Source organism: Ictidomys tridecemlineatus, chromosome 16 (genome assembly GCF_052094955.1).
Source record: "Ictidomys tridecemlineatus isolate mIctTri1 chromosome 16, mIctTri1.hap1, whole genome shotgun sequence".
Classification (NCBI taxonomy): Eukaryota; Metazoa; Chordata; class Mammalia; order Rodentia; family Sciuridae; genus Ictidomys; species Ictidomys tridecemlineatus.
This window is the reverse complement of record NC_135492.1, coordinates 6,180,619-6,201,232: the sequence shown is the minus strand read 5'-3', so window position 1 is coordinate 6,201,232 and position 20,614 is coordinate 6,180,619. Positions and strand designations below refer to the sequence as shown.

Below are 20,614 nucleotides of genomic sequence, written 5' to 3'. Positions count from 1 at the left end.
GGATTCTTTTTTTTCCTCCTTTAATATAGAATGTTAGAAGACAACCACATAGAAAGAGAACCATGGCAACAAGATAGAATTATCTGAAGTGGAGTCACATACCTACATTAGAAAGCCCTCCTCTCTGGGTAATTTTCTCAACAGCTGTCTTCAGGTCTCGAGAATTCATGTGAGTTTTGACCCAGACAATCCAAAATAGAAGAGTCTGAGAGGTAACATACTTCACACTAAGCTAAAAAACTAAAGAACAAACTCAAAGCAAAAATGGTATAAGTGTAGTGACACTCAGATGTATTTGTAATCATAATTTATATCAGCTGGGTGTTCAAAAAAATCTTAGCAATGAATTCACTTTAAAGTAGCTTTGAATTTTGATAATGCCTCCAGACATCCACAAGAAGCAAAAACAAAACCCTCCTGAAGAAGACACCTCTATCTCAGAGCTCATATTAGTCTTATACTTTCTAAAGGACAGTGAGTAGAACACAAAAATAAACTAGGAATATAAAAGAATAAGTCAAGTCATCATGAGCAAGAACTAGAAAACAAGAGACCATTCAAAGGCTCCTCTAATATCTCAAGTGTAAGAACTACAGAGACAGTAATTATGAAATAACTACTAAGTTTAAAGAATAAAAGATCATTCTGAAAATATCTACTACAAACAGAATGTTATTTGGAGGGGGAGAAAAAATACCCAGCAGATTTGATTGAAAAAAGAACCAAGGTGAATGTCAACAAAACCAAAACTTCATTGGATAAAAGTATTAGAATTAAGACATGAGAAAATGAACTAGAAGATAAATGAGAATAAATTACCCAGAATAAAACAGAGATGACATGCATGGTGGCACACACAAGTAATCCCAGCTACTTGGGGAATGAGGAGAAGATTGCAAGTTTGAGGCCATCATTAGCAACTCAGTGAGATCCAGGCTCAAAAAAAAAAAAATAGGAAAGAAAGAAATTCAGGATAAAAAGATGGAAAATATAGACTAGAGAAAAGGAGAGGACCTACAATATACATATAATTAAAGCCTTTTTTCAAAAAGAGAAGAAAGTGCAATCGGAGACATATTTAAAGAAATTATGAGAATTAGACAAAATTAAAGAAATGCCAACCTAAAGATTTAAGAAACCTAATAAAGTTCCAAACAAAATAAAAAGGAATCCATACTCTGACAAATCAATAAAACTACAAAAAACTAAAGACAAAGAAAATATGAAATGTAAAATAAGAAAGTGGCAAAACACAATAAAATATTTGTGTCTGATATATTAAATAAAATAAGTAAAATGCATTCTGTCACAACTAAGGAGAACAAATAAAAATCATAATAATAAAAAGTAGCACTAGTGTGGCTCTGATTACTTCTGAAAGTTTTAGGAATGAAGGAGATATTAGGGCTAGGGTGTGCCTTAGTGGTAAGTGTGTGTTTAGCATGTCTAATGGCCTGAGTTCGAACCCCAGAACCAAAAAATAAATAAAATAAAATCAACAATGAAAAGAAAGATAGTGGGACTGGGGTTGTGTCTCAATGGTAGAGCACTCACCTAGCATGCATGAGGCACTGGGTTCAATACTCAGCACCACATTAAAAAATAAACAAAATAAAGGTTGTGTCCATCTACAACTAAAGAAGAAATTCTTAAAAAAAGAAGTAGTATCTGAAAAGACTTTTTAAAAGAGTAGCTGGATCTGGGCATGATGGTACACACCTGTAATTTCACCAGCTCTGGAGGCTGAAGCTGGAGGATCTGGAGTCAAAACCAGCCTCAGCAACTTAGCAAGGTCATAAGCAACTCAGTGAGGCCCTATCTCTAAATAAAACATTAAAAAGGGGGTGGTGGGGCTAGGGATGTGGCTCAGTGGTTAAGCACCCATAGGTTCAATCACCAATACCAAAAAGAAAAAAAGACATTTGGAAACTTAAGTGACAAAGCTTATAGAAAACTATTTCATTCTTGATCATTTAATCCCTCTCTCTGGCCTCACTTTACCTATACCTAAAGTAAGGGTTATTTTCAAAGTTAGTTCCAGCTCAAAGATTACACTGTCATTATATACTTCAGTCAGTGAGAGGTGATTCAAATCATAATATTCTACTGCCTAAAAATAAAATGCTAGCTATCATCAGAAAGAACAATGGAAATAAAAAAAGAAATCATATCCCAAATTCTATAAAGCTATCCATATATGAAAAACCAACACAAATGTTGAAACTGCCAAACTTTTTTTAATATATACTGTGTGTTTTCTATACGTAAAAACAAAAAACAATAACTAAAGTACATGTTCTTAAACCTTGCATATTACAACTATAAGGTAGCTTTAAAAAATGAACAAACAAACAACAACAAAAAAACCCAGTAATGCCAGGGACCATATTTCCAAAGATTCTGATAAATATTATTGAGTGGTCTGGGGTGGAGCCCAGGGAATAGGTAACTTTTAAAGTTCCACACATTATTCTAAGACTTCAGCAAGGTTTGAGAAATGTTAAAACTTAAATAACAAATAAGATATGTTTTAAAAGAGTAAAACCTCATAATTAAAGCTTGTGAAATTATCAAGGCTATGAATAGAATGAAAAATTAACCTGCTCACAAAATTATACCATACCATCATGGGGTTTACCTGTTCCCAAAATAAAGGAGTAAGTTAAAGGACCAATTGAATTGAGGATTAGTTGCATAGAGTAGTAAGTGTGTACAATGTTACCCAAGGTAAAATGCAAACTTTAGATAATTATATTCAGAAGAGCTCATAAGAATTCTAAGATAGCAGATGCCTGGGGGTTATCAAAGAGAGCAAGTACTTTCAAAGTATATAAATATTTTGAAGCAGATACTCAAGATCACCATTCCTATTAAAATGTCCTTAGTGCAAGGGTCAAAACCAGAATACTAGACTGCATGGACCCAGGATGGCACATACATAACTCTAGCTTTGAAAGAATTCATGACTGAAGATCATACATTTATCTGGGGATAAAAGAAATAGAGTAAAACTTAACACAGTGCATTTGCTGCTATTTATTTATTCAGCACTTATTTGTGTTATGTACCACACCTGTACCAGATACTTTAAAATATCTCATTTAAGTCTCACAAGGCAATTAATTATCCTCACTTTACACACAAGAAATCAAGGCTCTGGAAGGTCATTTTGGCAAATATGTATTAAAGGCATGATATACAACAGTAAATTGTAGAGCATGGAATTAAACAAAGATCTATACCACTGTGCCTTTCACAATATTTTATATATTATCATAATAAGAATAATAAACATCATTTTAAGTGCTTACTTTTTCCACTTAAATGCTTAGAAAGTCTTCTCCACAGTTTTATGAAGCCACTTCATCAAAAGATATTTCAATCATTTTTGACTCCCCCTTTTCTCAAATTTTACATCCAACGCATAGTACATCTTCAAAGCTGTTCAGAATCCATTATACTTTAATGACATAACAAAAAATACATTCATATATCCCTGCCACCCTCACTCATTTCTAGCCTGAATTAACTCAGCCTCCTAACTAGTCTTCCTGCTTCTTCTACCCTTCCACATCTATTCTCATTTTGGCAAAGGGATCTTTTTAAAGACAGCCATTACCTCTGCTCTCTGATTAAAACATTACAATGGCTGCCCATCTTGCTGAGGTATAATAGGCAAGACTCAGTACTTCTATGACATTATTTCTTCCATCAGCTTTCTCTACTCTTGCCACATCTGCCTCTTTGTTATTCCCCAAACATTCCAAGCATTCCCCCTTCTCCTGGCTGCTTCCCCTGCTTACACAGCTTCACTTCAGGTTATTACATTTTCAGGTTTTAACTCAAATGGCATCTTATCAGTAAAAGCTTTCTTCCCCTCTCAAGGATTACACATCCCCCTTATCCCAACAGGGCATTTATCACCTTCCAATCTGTTATGTATGTATTTATCACTGTCTGCTCCCAATTTAAACTTGATTAGAGCAAGATCTCTTCATTCTCTCTTCATTGTTGTATCTTTTCTCGTACTTCAAATGGGAAACAGCATGAGGTAGGTACTTAAGAAATATATGCTGAATGAAAATATAAATTATTACTGACAAAACCCAGATTAATAATATTCCAGCATACAACCTCCACACCACATGCCCTGCACAATCTTATAACCAACTACATACAATTCTAGCACTTTCTGGTAAATATCCAAGCCTCTTCCAATTCTACCACACATAATCATCAAGATCTAGGGCCAAGCCAGGAACAGAGAGTGGTGCACACTTATAATTCCAGTGACTTGGGAGGCTGAGGCAGGAGAATCATAAGTTCGAAGTCAGCCTCAGAAATTTAAAGAAACCCTGTTTCAATTTATAAATTAACAACAAAAAAAGGAGGGATGCTGAGGATACAGCTCAGTGGTAAATCACCTCTGGGTTCAAACCCTAGTAATCCCCCAAAATGTAGGGCATGGGTTTGGGGAAGGACCAGGAGTTAAACCCAGGGGCACTTAATCACTGGGCCACATTCCCCAGACTCCTTTTTACATTTTATTTTGAGACTGGATCCAAGTTGCTGAGGCTGGGTTTGAACCTGTGATCCTCCTGCCTCAACCTCCCAATTTGCTGGGGTGGTGAGCACTGTGCCACTGCTCCCAGCTAGGGCCACTAATTTTTGTGTTTCATATATTTGCTTTCCTAATAGTTAGACATTTTCGAATACTGACCTTTGGGCTCTCTTTAACTCAAAGCATTTTCCTCCAGCTCTCGTTTCCTTCACTTTCAATTCTTCCCTCTTATGCTATTCTAAGAAAATTAACCTTCCTAGCAAATTAGAAACTCTGATCCTTCTACATATTGTTTATTTTCTATTATACTAAATAGACTACATGTTTCTTTGGGGTCTTTAGCACAATGTCTCACATACAGAAAATATTCTCAAATCTTATTAGTATTCTTTCTCCAATTCCTTTCACATATGTAAAGCTCAGTAATACCTTGATTATTCTTTTTTTCTCCCATGAATAGCCTATTCTCTTAGAGTGGGAGAACATTGCCAAAAGTTAATAGACAGTCTATTAAAATGTGCCTGGGGAAATAAATGACAAAAGTTTTCGGTACAATATAGCTGTTTCCTTACTCTCAAAATCTGAATGTGGCAGAGGCAGGCCAGGTAGTTGGGACCTTGGATTGCCTTTGAAAACTCTGCCTTGTCAACTTGAAAGAGCAGAACTGACAGGTTCCTGAAGGGACAAATTAGACAGAATCTTAAATCTTTGTTGGTGTTAATAACATGAGAAGAAATTTTAAAATGATCCATATTTCATCAAATTCATTTAACTATTTTATTTCCTATTGTTTTACTAGGAATATTTCTAATGGCGAAGAAGAAAAATGAAGTGAAATGTTTGAATTTAATGATGATCTGATGCAAAAAAAATGTTTTTCTTTAATTTTCAATTTCACTACTAAGGGAGACAAAGATCACAGAATATTGCAAACTCTCTTCCCCTTTAATACTTAGGTTCAGAAAATATGACAGAGTTTTTAAGTTTCTCTATGGGAACTTAATTTAGCACAAGTCAAGACACTGTAAAAATGTATTGTTCTTAATATGATGAGCATGAATGAGAAACCTACCTTAAGTTTAAAGTGTGCATGTGTGTGTCTGTGTCAAAAAGTAAAGATTGACAACACAGGAAAATCAAAAAGTTTAAACGTGAGGGAGAGGGTGAACAGGACAGGATAAATTAGAAATTCCCAAACTCCTACTTATAGTATTGAGTTCTTGTTTGTTTTTGACCAAATTAGCATGACTTATTTTACAATTCCTAAATCAGAAATTAAAATATAAGCAGCTATATAAAAAATCATATTCTGCAAATGCACACATTAAAGTTAAGCCCTGCCTTTAACTCTTTCTTGAAGCCTAAAATCCACAAGCTCATTTACACAATGCATTACTAATAAAGGTAAAAATGTATAAGCATTCAAACATGTTGGGCACTATATAGACATGATCAGACTCATTCTAAGAAAACCTACAAATTTCAAATAGACTATATTAGAGCACCATAACAGTAGAAATGAAAGTCACCAAAGAATATAAACATAAAACTGTAGAAATACAGACTTAGAAGAAATCATAGACACCATGGACCACTTTCACATTCATTCAACCTGTTCATCCATCATCTCCATGAGAGATCTTCCCTAATGATCCCATCTAAAACAGTTGCCCCATCACACTTTGTTCCTGTACCCTGACTTGTTTTTCCCCACAGCTGTTACCACTGTAAACCATTATTCTACACAGCTGCACTTGCTGATTATTTGCCTTCAGACTAAAACAAACTCCACGAGGGCAGAATCTCTGTCATTTTTGTTAATCCCATAACCTAGACACACATGGTGGGTATTCAGTAAACATGTCATGAATATAAATGATGAAAGTGAAGCCCAGAGAGGTTAAAGGATTTCCTCTAGGTCACAGAGCTAGCAGCAAGCACGGTCCTTATTGATAACCCTGTCTACTAAAATCTTGCCTTGTTGGTCTTTCCAGAACCATTTCTCCACAAAAGCAGTCTGTTTTAGCACATGATTCTACTTAACAGATTTTGCCCTCTCTCTCTGCCAAAGAAAATACATGTTACAAAAAGAGGTGGTGGGGGGGTAAACTGGATAGCATTTTAACTTCAAGTACTTTACAAACAAAAACTGTACTCAAATTTCCTAAGCATATAGGATTAGCCCCTAAAACAGGCACAACCAATAACAGTTCTTTAAGTTCCTCCTGAAATTGTGTGTGTTTTATAACTTTTTTTAATATATAAACTTCTACAAATTTCTCATTATCAGTTTTATTTTTTTTTATTTTTTTAGAGAGAGAGAGAGAGAGAGAGAGAGAGAATTTCAATGTTTATTTTTTAGTCTTGGGCGGACACAACATCTTTGTTTGTATGTGGTGCTGAGGATCGAACCGGGCTGGCTGCACACCAGATGAGCGCGCTACCGCTGGAGCCACATCCCCAGCCCTGTGCTTTATAACTTTTAAGAACCAGCACTGAAAACCAACTTACCAACTCAGAATGGCCTGTAAAGTATCAACTCACTTTCATTCTTCTCAGGGCCTACAATAGCTCACCTCTGGATATATTTTATCTGGCAGATTATGTAAGGCAAGTAATTAATACTGAAGCCTCTTTAGCTCCTTTAAAAATACATGCCAGTCTCACAAAACATGGAACATAAAATTAACTCTTGGCAAGTTTTAGATTCTGAGAACCGGAACCATTTGCAAACCATGACTGGACCACAATTACCTAGGTCCTTCATTCAAAATCCATGAAACTAAATGAAACACAGGAGCGGTGAAAAAGAAGAAAAGGCCAGAAAAAAAGACTTCACATACAAAAAAAGGGAGTTGATATTTCTAACACTATTGCCCAACATCAGTCTCTCACTGAAAGCCAAGGCCCCCCTGACACAACTTGGGCTGTCTTCTTGGATCACTTTCCTTGCAGAAAGAGAAATCAACTACCAATACCTTTGGCAGATAACGTGTCCATACCTAGGATGGGACACCGTAGGACAGCATGTTTTGCTCAGGGTCTCTCAAAACTACTGTCAGCCCAATTAGTAAAGTAAAAGGGACGCCCTAAGATGTAGCATGGCAGGAGAGTGGAAATGAGACTGGGAGTTAAGAGTGGGAAGCAGCAGAGGAAAAGGCGCGGGGAGGGTCATAAACGCATCCAGAGCTGGAGTGAGAACCCTGGTGGAAGACGTGGGGTTAGCGAAAGCCAAAGGTGAAGGGAAGAAGGGGATGAGGTTCTGGTGGGATGGGCGCGAGCCAAGGGGTAAGGGACCCGTCGCCGGCTGCATCAGCCTCCGCCAGAGGCCCGAACCCCTTAGCACCGCCGGCGCCCGCCTGGGTGGTTGTTGCTGAAGAAGACCCAAGGACCTGCCTTGCTTGGTCATGGCGGCCGCAGGCTGCCCAGGCGCCCAGCAGCTGAGGCAACGGAGGCAGCCAGCAGCACCTCCCACTCCCTCCGCAGCTCCTGGCCCACACCCCAGTCAGCAGGGAGCAGTCGCTTGGGCGCAGGGCCAGCCGAGCCCCTGAAGGGCCGAAAGTGGGTCAACTGCAGCTGCGCCGCAGCCCAGCGCCTGCTGGGAAATGTAGTCGCGGGGCGGGGCGCGGAAGGCCAGCTGGCTGCGCCTGGGCTGGGCGTGGCCGCGGTCCTGCTCCGCCCCATCTCCACCGAGGGGCCTTGGAACCGCCCCGCGCGGGTTTCTTCTAGTTCTGGGCTAGGCGGCGCTGTGCCCCGCGCCCGCGGATGTCCATCTAGGGGCCTTGGAAGCGCCCAGCGCGGATTTCCTCCACGTATGGGCTAGGCGGAGCTGTGCCCCGCGCCCGCCCGGGGGCAGAAGCTGCGGAAGTTCATGGTCGGCGCTCCCAGTTGTACGCACACTCAGGGAAGTATCACGCTAACATATCAGCCCGAGTTGTACATCTTTTAGAGCTTCCTGATCATTTTGTTTTTAAAAATAAAAAAGCTCAAAGCAAGCTGTACTGTCCACCTGCAGGACGTTAGTCCTCCCACCGGCCGCACTCCGTCCTCTCGTTAGCCCCGACGTCGGGAGTTTCTCGGTACTCCAAGACCTTCCACTCGCCCACTCCGGGTCGCTGTCGCCGTCGCGCTTGCCTTTTTACCCGAGGGGCTCAAACCTGTTGCCTGATGAGTCTTCATTTACAGGAAACTCTGGTCATCTCTTCCCTGAGACAACACAGCGGCTTCCTGGGGCTTGTTCCCATTTCTAGTTTGTTGAGGTCTCCAGAAAAACTCTTTCATCTGAAGTACATTTCCCTTTGTAGTAATCCTGCAGTGAATCCTGTAAATATTTCAGATATCAAGTAACATGTAGCATGGCAGGAGAGTGGAAATGAGACATTCTATATGTTTTTTCGGTCTCATTTTTCCTATCATCCCCCACTCCCCGAGATTTTTGCTCAATTCAGTAGAGCAGATATTTTGATTTGTCAGTTATATCCCGCGCCCAGGAGCTGTAAAGATAGATGACACAGTTCAGAGTTCCTATCATCAGAGATTGAGATTTTACACACACACACACACACACACACACACACACACACACTGCCTTGAAACTACACTGACATTATTATTACCCTATATAAACGTATGATTACACTACTGGTGTGACTCAGCACCATATACAGCCAAAGGAATGAGAAGTTATCCTCCATATGTGTTCAATATGTCAAAATGCACCCTACTGTCATACATAGCTAATTAAAACAATAAAATAACTACACTATGTGAAAGAACAAAGTCCCTTTCTGCTCCAGACCAGATCTCCCTTGGGTATCTAGGGACCTCTCCTTTCTCACTTGTCAGGTTCCCAGTTTCTTCCACATTTCACTTGCATACTAGCTACACTATCAATCTACCAAAGGCACACCCAAATCCATTCCTTTTAAATGGACGTTTTGTAAATGTTTTTCTTTTCTGAATACCTTGATATTATTATATTACTAAAAAAAACTCACTACAACGAAGGGACAAAGGAAGGAAAAACACTTAAGAATTGAAAATGGAATTATTGGGCACTGATTTCTTCAACCTAAAAAGTTACTTGAATCCTCTGTTACATAGGATGATCTTTTGGGATATCAGAACTGATGTCCATGGGGGGGGGATGTAAAAATATAGGGTGATGAGTGATATGTAAGGGAAGGACATCCTGTCCTTGTCCTCTCTGGCCTCCCCCTCTTCCCATGGATACTTGTGCAAAGAACAGGAAACACATTGTATCTGGTCTAGTTGCAAATAAAGACGGCAAGCTCTAGCTTCTCTGTTATTGAATGTTTCCGTTTTGTGAATTCATCCTTTAGTACAATAAGAAGTTGATCAGGGCCTGGTGTACTCCCTGTGTCATAAATTATTTTGGATGCTAAGTGTCCTTTGAGATACAACCCAGTTTTCTCATTTACAACTCAAATAACAAAAGTCCAAAGAAATTGATTCTTGTCCACAATGAGATTCTGAGTGCCGAAGCCAAAAGTAGCACCTAGATTTCCTGCCTGCTAATTCAGGGATTTTTTTGTTAATTAACAGGTTGACTCTTCTCATTTGATCTACCAGAGTACCAAGGAGACAATTATTCAATAACCACTTTTTTTAATCTGAGGGGTTTAAGTAATCTTACAGGTTTGAATATTAGCTGTTTTTCTCTAATGTAGACGTGTGCTGATTCATCCTTCAACTCAATACATAACAGACTATGAAACATAATTAAATTGAGATAACCTAGACTACCATATATATGCAAAAAGCACTGTTTTGATTCGTGGTTTAACTTTATTACCTTTTTTTCCTTTTCAAGAATTTATTTATACTCAAGATAATGTTGATGATTTATGTCATGAGAATATCATTCAATTTACCAAAATATTAAAAGTGGTTATAGTAGAAATGGGATTATGGAGCAATTTTCACTTGTTCAAAAAATTTTCATATATGGTTATATTTTTTTTAGTAACAAAAAAATATTTTTAAATAGGAGAACTTCCCTTGTAGTTCTTTTGCCTCAAATTGCTTTAAGATAATAAGATACATGCATTCCCAAATTTCCTCCTAAATGAATCAACTTCTAAAATTATTCATTTTTTAGTAGTGAACTTACTGGTATTTCCTCTGCCCCACTTTGTGCTTTTCTGTTTTTCACATTTTCTATATTAATTATGAATTACTAAAAGTATTTTATTGAATATAACATATATACAGAAAAAGCCAATGAACTTTGACAAATTCAACATATCCATATAACCACTATTCAAATTATGACATACAACATTATAGGCATCCCAGAAGCTTCCTCTCAATGTACATTCTCAGTTATAACAGCAAAAATGTCTCTTGAATTCCAGGGAAATATCCTTTAAAAGTTAATGCCAAAAATGACATAGCATTTGTAATTAGCCAAGTTAAACTTTATTTTACTCTCTACTTAATTTTCCAGATTTGGAAAACTTGAGCAAATGAGATTTTTTTCATCCTTGATTATTTTGTTTTAATATGGTAATATCAGTTACACTACAAAGTAACAGTGAGATATGAGAGATGAAATGTAAATCCCTTTGCATAGTGCCTAGCATATGGTAAATACTAATAATGGCTATATTTTAATACAATTCAGAATATTGACTAAAATGATACATATAAAAAGCAGGCCTTCAGCTGGGCAAGGTGGCACATTCCTGTAATCCCAGCTACTTCTGAGGCTGAGGCAGGAGGATTTGAGGTCAGCCTGGAGAGTTTAGCAAATTTGTCTCAAAATTGCCTAAGCAATTTGTCTAAAAATTAAAAACAAAAAATCAGGCCCTGATAAATATGAGGGGTTCGATTATTGTTCTTTTTACTTTCTCATCCCTCTTCCCCTATTCAGAATTTTAATTTAGTAGATTTAAAATAATCTTATAAACAAAACAAAATTAATGCCTAAGTCTAACATTTAAGACCTCATAGTGTGGTTGATTTCCTTGTCTTTTCCTTTATAATGAAGTCTAAATAATATAAAAATAGTGTTCCCTAAGAACACAGAGTTAAAACCAGATTAAAGTGAAAAATGTAAAATACTAAAAGTTTATTTTGATAATAGGAATATTTTCTACTTTTTGTTATATATGTGTATGTGTTGTGGGATGAGCATTATAGTTCTATAAAATGACAATACATCTGCTTTTATGTGTGTGTGTGTGTGTGTGTGTGTATGTGTGTGTGTTTCATTAAAATGAGTGGTTATTTTTTTCAAGTGATTTTATTTTATTTATTTTTTATTTTTGATTCTTTTATTGAAAAGGTACATTTAAAAAATACACATTTTACCATTTACAGATTGCAGATATAGATACTCTAAAAGAATTCACTATTTTATTGTTTTATGATACTTTTTGCCCCTGATATCACAAATATTCTAGTCTTGTTGATACCAACTTCGAAAGGGGTGCATGGGAGCATGACCTGCAACATATTCAGTGAACACAAAGACAAATTGTTCAATTATAAATTTTATATCTTCTGTACATTATTGCATTAGGGAGCCACAAAATTATGAAGCATCATTACAAATGAAAACAGGTTAAAAATGAAGATAATTACGTAGAAATACATGGATTCATTTTCTTCTTGCAGAATGCACAGGAGGTGCCAAAATGTGCACTTTAGGAAGCTCTTCTTGTGTTTGTATATATTTGCTTAGCAACTCAAACCAGTGAGGAAGCTACAAAATAAGTTAGACAAAAATAGCAAACAGGTAGTAATTATAGCTATGTTATATGGCTTTCTATTTTGTTTAAATATCTCCAAATAAAATATGAAATAAAGAAAATACATTATCTTTTGTTCTCTTAACGAGAAATTCAAAGCTATTTTGATTCCTAACATTTACACAGCAACTAAAGATGTTGAATTCAGACAAGAGATACAATCTAGTACTACACAGGATACAACAGTACTTGGGTCTAAAACAGTACACAATCCCTGTCGACGAGAGTACACCAAAAAGAAAACGTGATCCGTTGGTAAGATGGTATTCACAAGTAAGCACTTGTGTTCTATTTTTCTTCCACACTAGAATATGCCTGGTTGGATTCCAGAGCTATTTACAGACATCTGAGGAAGATCCTAGTTTTCAAGTCTGTCAGGAAGATATTACATATTGTTCTAAGACAGATTATACCCATGGGAAAACAGAGACTGGTTTTCTTTTTCTTTACTTTCTGACTGTACATTTTCAAGAACCCAGATTTCTCAGATACACCAATTAAATGGGGTCGAGTTGGGAAGGGAAGAGGGAACCTGTGCTGCTCACATTCCAAAATGATTTGATCAGTCCATAAAAGCACTCTTGAATCTAGTGATTTGTTTTTCACTGAAGCTGCGGTTTCAGGTGGTAGGCTGCATTTTGTGGGTAGGTGGGATACTTACTGTAACACAAAATGCTCAAGTTGCTGAAATCCTTTTGGCTTGGCTTCTCGACTTTCCTACTGGCCTGGCTGGTCTTGGGACTTGCAGATGTCAGTATGGGGCAAACAGGATGGAGGCCGGAGTGGCACAGATGGGCCTGTGCCCTGGCCTCAGGAGAGCTGGAGGGATGGCTGGAGCCTGGAAGAGCTAGGCAGATGGCCAGGATGGCAGTGACAGTGCAGAGGACACAGCCACTGCTGCTGCCAGGGGTGAAGACAGGAAGGCTGGGGCCAAAGGTTTCATCATATCTTTCTGGAATGCAAGTTTTGCTGTTAAAATGCTTGGGCTTCGCTGGAGTTTGTTGTAAGGGCTGTATTTCGGCTTCAGTGGCTTCCCTGCAACTGGTCTTTATGCCTCTGGCTAGAAATGTGCTGTTTGAGTTGAATTTCCGAGTTAACATGAACATCACAGATTTCACAATGAAATGTCTTGTTCTGTAGTCCTGACCCCTTATTGCCATTCTGCATCTTTAATCTTGATCCAGGTCTAGGATAGGACTTAATTGGACCAGCTCCATTACAAGCCTCAACCATGGTCTTGTGTTTAGATCCTGTGTTGTGTGCCTCTAGCTGTGACAGGGAGTTCACAGCCACATTGCATAGTGAACAATAAAGCAATTTTTTGGATTTCTCTTCTTCGGATTCAGCAACAGACCCTGGTGCTCCATTTGTACTTTTGGCTGTCCCAGGTGGCAGGGTAGTTGTGCCAGATTTGAGGAGAAATGAGCCACTTTCAGAGCATGATGGCTGACTGAAACTATTGGCTTTCAGCTTTCCTTTATCTTCTGATTTGTCAGAACTGTTGCCTGTGATTGGAGTGATGGAGCAGCTGGGATTAGCCTTTGCGCTGTCCTTGGAAGAAACCATTTTGGGTTTATTTTTCGTTGCCTCTAGTGCTTTGACCTTCTTGGCATGTTTACTTCCTTTGTAGTGGGCCTCGGCCTGGCTATCTGAGTTAAAGCGAAGCTGACAGACATTACAAGAAATAACTTGTTTCTTCTTTTGGGGAATGGGGATACTCCAAATGTGTGGTTAATGACTGCTTTTTGCACAGGATCCATTGTGTTAAAATTTGGAAAGAGCCCAACAGCCGAACTACCGTCCACTGGAAAAGACATAAATGGTTTGATATCCAGTGAAGGCTGCATCATCAGAGTAGGAGTGCGCACAAGAGCAGGAAGGGTAATAGTATGGCATGTACTGCCTGTGCTGGTGTTGGGGCTGGGGCTGGCCAGCAGTGTCCCCAAGCTCTGGGCTGGAAGCGGGGGCTGCCCATCGCTCAGCTGCTTCACTCGTTTGCGATGGGATTTGCCGTTGTAATGGACCTGGGCCTGGGCTGCAGAGTTCAGCTGGATGTTGCACACCTCACAGAAGGAGAACAGAATTTTCTTTTTCTCTTTACTTAACTGGTCCTCAGGCCTGTCGGTCTTAATGCCCCTTTCTTCAAAGCCCCGTAGAAAAGCTGCCATATTCATAATTCCATCTTCAAGATGGTACTTCATACATTGGGTTGTGTTCTAAAACCCCTTTTTTAAGTCGGTTGATGGGAAATTGTGCATATTTTTTTTATAGATTTAGAAAAACAAATTGCTTTTAGGTTTCCAGATCAGCCCATAAACATCAATTTAATCTTCGATGAATTTGAACCGTAGACCATCTCGGCGCGCCTGCCGCAGGCGCGTAGGGCAGTGGCTCCTCCAGCCTGGAATTTGTTGCTCCCGCTCTGGCGGTTGCCTGGGTCCCGCCAGGGCTGCACTGAAGCTCCGCGCAGACGCTCTCCCGCGATCTGCTGCACCCCCGGACGGTGGCTACCGTGAAAGCGGCGGGGGTGGCGACGGCGACAGCTGGGCGCAGCGCGGCCCCAGAACTGTCCAACTCTTTCGGGCATGGGGCTCAGACGCCCGGCCATGGCCTGGCGCTGACTGCCTGGGCGCCTGGCCTCGCCCAGGTGAGTCGCGTGTGCCCGGAGCCCGCCGGGCGCGCCCTGCCCGCACCAGCCATCTGCCGGCTCCCTCGTCTGGCCGAGGACCCCCGGGTTTAGACGCTCCAACGCCACTCCCGCGCGCTGATGGTGGTGACGGTTGACCAAGGAGAGGCTTGCAAGGCACACACACTAAAGCATCTATTAGCAAGGAGGTAAGAGCTCTATATCCACAGGCCTCAAAAAATATGCTGTATTGTAATATGACTAGAACACAATCCCCTGTCTAGGATTACTAAAAGCAATCTACAGATGGTATCTAAACAAGTTCATCATTCTTGCAACTTATCATTGATCAACTCTTGTGTGGCTGCATCTAAAGATATCATATGTATTGAAATCATACTGATATTATTATATGGCAGAAACCCATTCCTGTGCTACTGATAACAAACCAACTGCTATGTGATTTTGCAACACAACTTTTGTATTTGATATTTTTCTTTATTAACTAGAGTTAGAGCCTGCTTTGTGAGATTTAAGGTTTGGCTGTATAGTCTGTATCATATTCACCAAGCTTACATAAAAATAAAGAAAATACCTCATCCTCATGAGTTTAAAATTTTATTTATCATATAGTCTTCTCTTTAGCTATAATCACAACATTATTTTCCATAGGCTGTATGGTTTGAACCTAGTATCCTAATAATGCCAGAAGAAAAACCAGAAGTTCAAATATATTGAGTAACATTTTCAAATTAAATCAAAGTTTAGGCAATAAAAAATTGTCTGGAGGGGTTGGGGATGTGGCTCAAATGGTAGAGCGCTCGCCTGGCATGCGTGCGGCCCAGGTTCGATCCTCAGCACCACATACCAACAAAGATGTTGTGTCCGCCGAGAACTAAAAATAAAAATATATAAAAAAAATTGTCTGGATAAAATGAAGATCAACAGACTGTTGACTATAATAGATAATGTTACCTTCAGTATACATTGAAATATGGGTTTCAATATTTAAACCTTAGGAATTAAGCCAGAATTAATAAAGGGGTGATTATAACAGCTGCTTCTCTGCTTATCATTTCAATTTTGCCTATTCATAAACCAGAAAACAAGAGCCAATATTGTAATGCATGTCTGTAATTTCAGTGACTCAAGAGGCTGAGAAAGAAAGATTTTAAGTTCAAGGCTTCTCAGCAACGCAGAGGGGCCTTAAGCATCTTAGTGAGAACTTGGCTTGTCTTTAAAAACAAATGGGCTGGAGATGTGATTTGTGATAAAGTGTTCTGAGTCCAGTCCTTGGTACAAAACAATTCTGCTTTTTTGTGCCACTATCTAACTTCTAAGACAATAATGAAAGACTGATAATTCATGTAGTCTAGAGGATGTGAGTTGTGGCTTTGGGGTCACAGAGAATTGATCCTGAATTCCAATAAAGTTGCTTAATATTCAGGAGACCTTTCAAATATTCTTTCACACTGAACAGCTATGTAAACCTCATCCATTACAAAAAGCAGAATAATACCGAGTGTCAACGTATTAGCAATTCTTTAGCCCTATCTGTACACATAAAGTTGACAATGTGTTTTTACTCCCCTTGTAGCCAAAGTGCAGAGTATATTTCCCAAATTTTGGATCTGAGCTCTTATTTTTTGTGTGTGACTTATGTAAATCTGTGACTATGAAAGTGTATTAGTCAGGAAACACATTGAATACTTTGTTTTTAATTTCAAAACACTGTCACCTCCATGAGAATGAGCCCACTTTAATTTATTTGATTCTGAGAAGAAGGGTGCTTTTTTTGGCAACCATATCTCCCTCTGAAGTTCAGTAACCTTACCAACTATCATCTAATGCAGTAAAAAGATTCCATATGAACCCAGGCTTAATTGATGATAAGCCCACACTTGAGACAACAATTTTTATATGGTTTCTTCTTATTCAGTGATAGATATCTAATTCACTAACCATGGGCTGAATGCCAGGATTCAATCACATGTGGAACAGAAATTATGTGAAAAACATATTGTGCCTTATAGGTACTGGTTAAATTTTTATTAATTTAAATTTAAACTTTAATCTCTTGACAGGCTTTATTGAATTATATGGAAATATGTGTAGACTTCTATGCCTTTACTATTTGATGGTATTTTCAGAGTACCCCATACTAAAGAAGAAAATTGAAATCACAACCCTGCATTAGGCTAAAGACAAAACTGCAAAATAAATTTTTTAAAATGTTTAGACTCTAGTTTCTGGGTTACTGATGATCTGATGACCTAGAGTCTTCTCTCCAGTGATGCCAATCTCTTTGGTTAAAGTATGATATCTAAAATGAAAATGGATCTGTGCCCAGAATCCTGTGAGAAACAGTTTCCACTTTTGTACACTTCTGAGTTGTAGATGGCTTATGTCTCAAAGTGCAGAGTCTCTCCTGTTCTTTCGCCCTGAAAGAATGTTGTTTGGTATGTTTATTCCATAACCTATGACACAGAACTGAGTTGTCCATTTTTTTTCACCTTGCTGAGGTCAGGGTAGATCTCAAACATGAAATATAGCTGTGGTGAGCATAGATATCCCTGAGAGATCAAGAGTGAATTTTAGGATGAAGCTTGAAAAATACATTTATTTATTAGTCAATTTATATTTTCAAAAATAATATTTTGGATATAGTGGTTTAAGTTATTAAATTGATTTAAGCTGTCCTTCTTAATTTTTATTATGAAAACTAGAAATTTTTTAATTATACTAATGCATTATGTTTTTTTTCCCTCTGGGAAAATATTAATGCCTTAGGACATTGCTTAAAAGTTTAAAATAAAATTTGCTTTCTCATAAGACCAGACAGCACAAAAGTTAAATGAAAATTTAAAGTAATTTTGATAAAATTTTTATTCATGAAAGTATATATTTTGGGTGTGTGGGAGATCTTGCCTCTTGGTTTTATTTTCCCCATTGGGTTTCTCCCCACTGAAATTAAGTTTTCATCGCATGAGAAGAACATCACATAATCTTTTACCTTTCTCCCTCTCACTAATGTGTGCCTGTAGAGCTTAAGAGTGGCGAGGATAATACAAATGATGAGAAGTGATGAGATGTCATTCCAAGTCCTCATCAGCCTCCCCAGCTCAAGTGCATTTTTTATTGAGCTGGCTGAACATCTGTTCATTTGCTCTACTCTTTATACTAAATTTTGAAGCTTTTTCACCCTTTTTTTCAATCCTTGTTAGTTACCACCAGATTTTTTCATGACATCATTTACTCTAGGGCCAGAAACATCTGGTCTGGTGGTCTGCACCTTGGTCTTCTCACCTGTCCCTCTTATTAGGTGAGGATAACCTGCCAGAGGCCTCACTCTGTTTATCAAGCTGAGGGGAAGTGATTAGTTTATGTCTGAGGGCAATACTGCAGGGCTTCTTTAGGCATGCCTGGTGAGGCTGCATGTTTCAAACTGAAGTTTTTAAAATGGAGTTTTTTTAGGCCAGGCGTAAGGCCATCCTCACAATAGTGTAGGTAATTTGTCAAAATTAAGGTTTTTTTTTTGTTGTTTGTTTCTTTAATGTATTTGTCCTCAATTGAATTTTTTTCCTTTTTCTTCTTTTTTTGTACCAAGTATTTAACTCAGGGGCACTGAGATACATCCCCAGTCCTTTTTCGTATTTATTTAGAGAGAGGGTCTCACTTAGTTGCTTAGTGCCTTGCTTTTGCTGATGGTAGCTTTGAACTCATGGTATCCATGTATAATTCTTCTGTGCCACAGGGGTTATGGCCTGTGCCATCAAGTTTTCTTTCAACTGAGTTTTTAAATATGTAAAACAACTTTATTAAAATGACATTTAGAAGCATTTCTAATATTCAAGCAAACTCCTTTGTCCTGGTGTGGCAGGGAATAAAAGTGGAACTGGACTTTAACTTAAATAACAAGAAAGTTCAATTGCAAGGGCTTAATTAGAACACAGATAATTAGAAAGTTACAGGCCATAGCACTGTTGTACTTGTTTAAAATATTTGTTTTCTTAGTTGTGGATTAACAAAATATCTTTATTATTATTATTAATGTGGGTCCAGTATCAAACAGGCTGCCCCATGCATACTAGCCAAGCACTCTACTACTGAGCAACAATCCTAAATCCTTACCTGATATTTTTTAAATATTTATTTATATTTTATTTATTTATATGGTGCACTGAGAATTAAGCTCAGGGCCTCATATATGCTAGGCAAGAACTGTACCACTGAGCCACACCTTCAGCTCTTTCCTGGTACTTTTAAAATACCTGTTTTACATAAATTTTAATTAGTAGCTTTAACCCTTTTCCAATATTTGTTTGGATTAAATCAATAACCTAGAAATCAGTGAAGCAAAGTCTAGTTTTATCTCAAACTCTGATTTTACTTCCTCTTTCTTCCCCAGACCAGACACCTTATCACAGTGTCTAAATTAAAATTCCCCCTTGAGGAATTTACTGTATGTTGTCCACATTCCAAACTCCAAAATTTACCTATTCCTTAGTTTTGGAAAAGTCTTAAAGAATTTGTCCAGAGGTACCAAAATTTCTTGGAGTACTCAGAAGAATCCATATCTGAGTCTTGCCTTTTAGGGAGCAATTTGAATTATAAGTATGCAGCCTTTAAGGCAAGTAGATGGATGATCTGCAGCTGGAAGAAATCTTTTCATCAATACCTTGCATCTAAAAGGCACTTCATTTGATTCTTTTTATTAGATACTGTGAATAAACCTACAATAAAATGGAAGTGAAGTAATATCTTTAACAAAAATGTTCCAATTTCTTTAGATATTTATCCAAAATTATAATTACTGGGTTATAGGGCATTTTTTAAACCAAGAATTGTTATTGTTATTTATTTTTACTTATTTAGGCACTTTACCACTGTGTTACATCCCTATTTTTTTTTAATAAGACAGGATATCACTGAGTCACTTAAGCCATTGCCAAGGTTCTGAGGCTGGTCTTGCATTTAATTTCCTCCTGTTTCATTTTCCCAAGCCACTGAAAGTACAGACATTCACAATGATACCCTGCTTCAAAAAAATTATTATTAGTGGATTATATGGCATTTTTATTTTGAGCTCTTAAGAACCATGATAGGGGCTGGGAATGTGGCTCAAGCGGTAGTGCACTTGCCTGGCATTCGTGTGGCACTGGGTTTTATCCCCAGCACCACGTACAAATAAAGATGTTGTGTCTGCCAAAAACTAAAATGAATAAATAAATATTAAAATTCTCTCTCTCTCTCTCTCTCTCTCTCTCTCTCTCTTTCTCCCTCTCTCTCTTGCTCTCTTTTTAAAAAAAAGAACCATGAAATTTTTTTCAAAAGTATCTTTATTAACTTTATATTGTAACCAAAATTTTTATCTATGCATATACACCTATACTCTGGAGTCCCTACTATCTTTCAGATATTTTTTTAGTTTGGTGTAGTTTGGTGCTAAAAATTTAACTCTGTGGGTGCTTACCAAGGAGTTATGTCTCCAGTCTTTTTTTTGTGACAGGTGATACATCACTAGTCTCTCAATAAGTTGCTTATAGCCTTGCTATGTTGTTAAGGCTGTCTTTCAAATCACAATCCTCCTGACTTGCCTCTCCAGCCTCTAGTATATTTGCCACCACACCTAGCTCTTTCAGATTATTATAA

General features: G+C 38.1%; 1 pseudogene; it reads right to left on the bottom strand.

Annotated features, from left to right (window-relative positions):
- Window positions 1-12,922: 12,922 nt before the first annotated feature.
- Window positions 12,923-14,596, bottom strand: LOC144371460 (zinc finger protein 385B pseudogene; annotated as a pseudogene).
- Window positions 14,597-20,614: the final 6,018 nt, after the last annotated feature.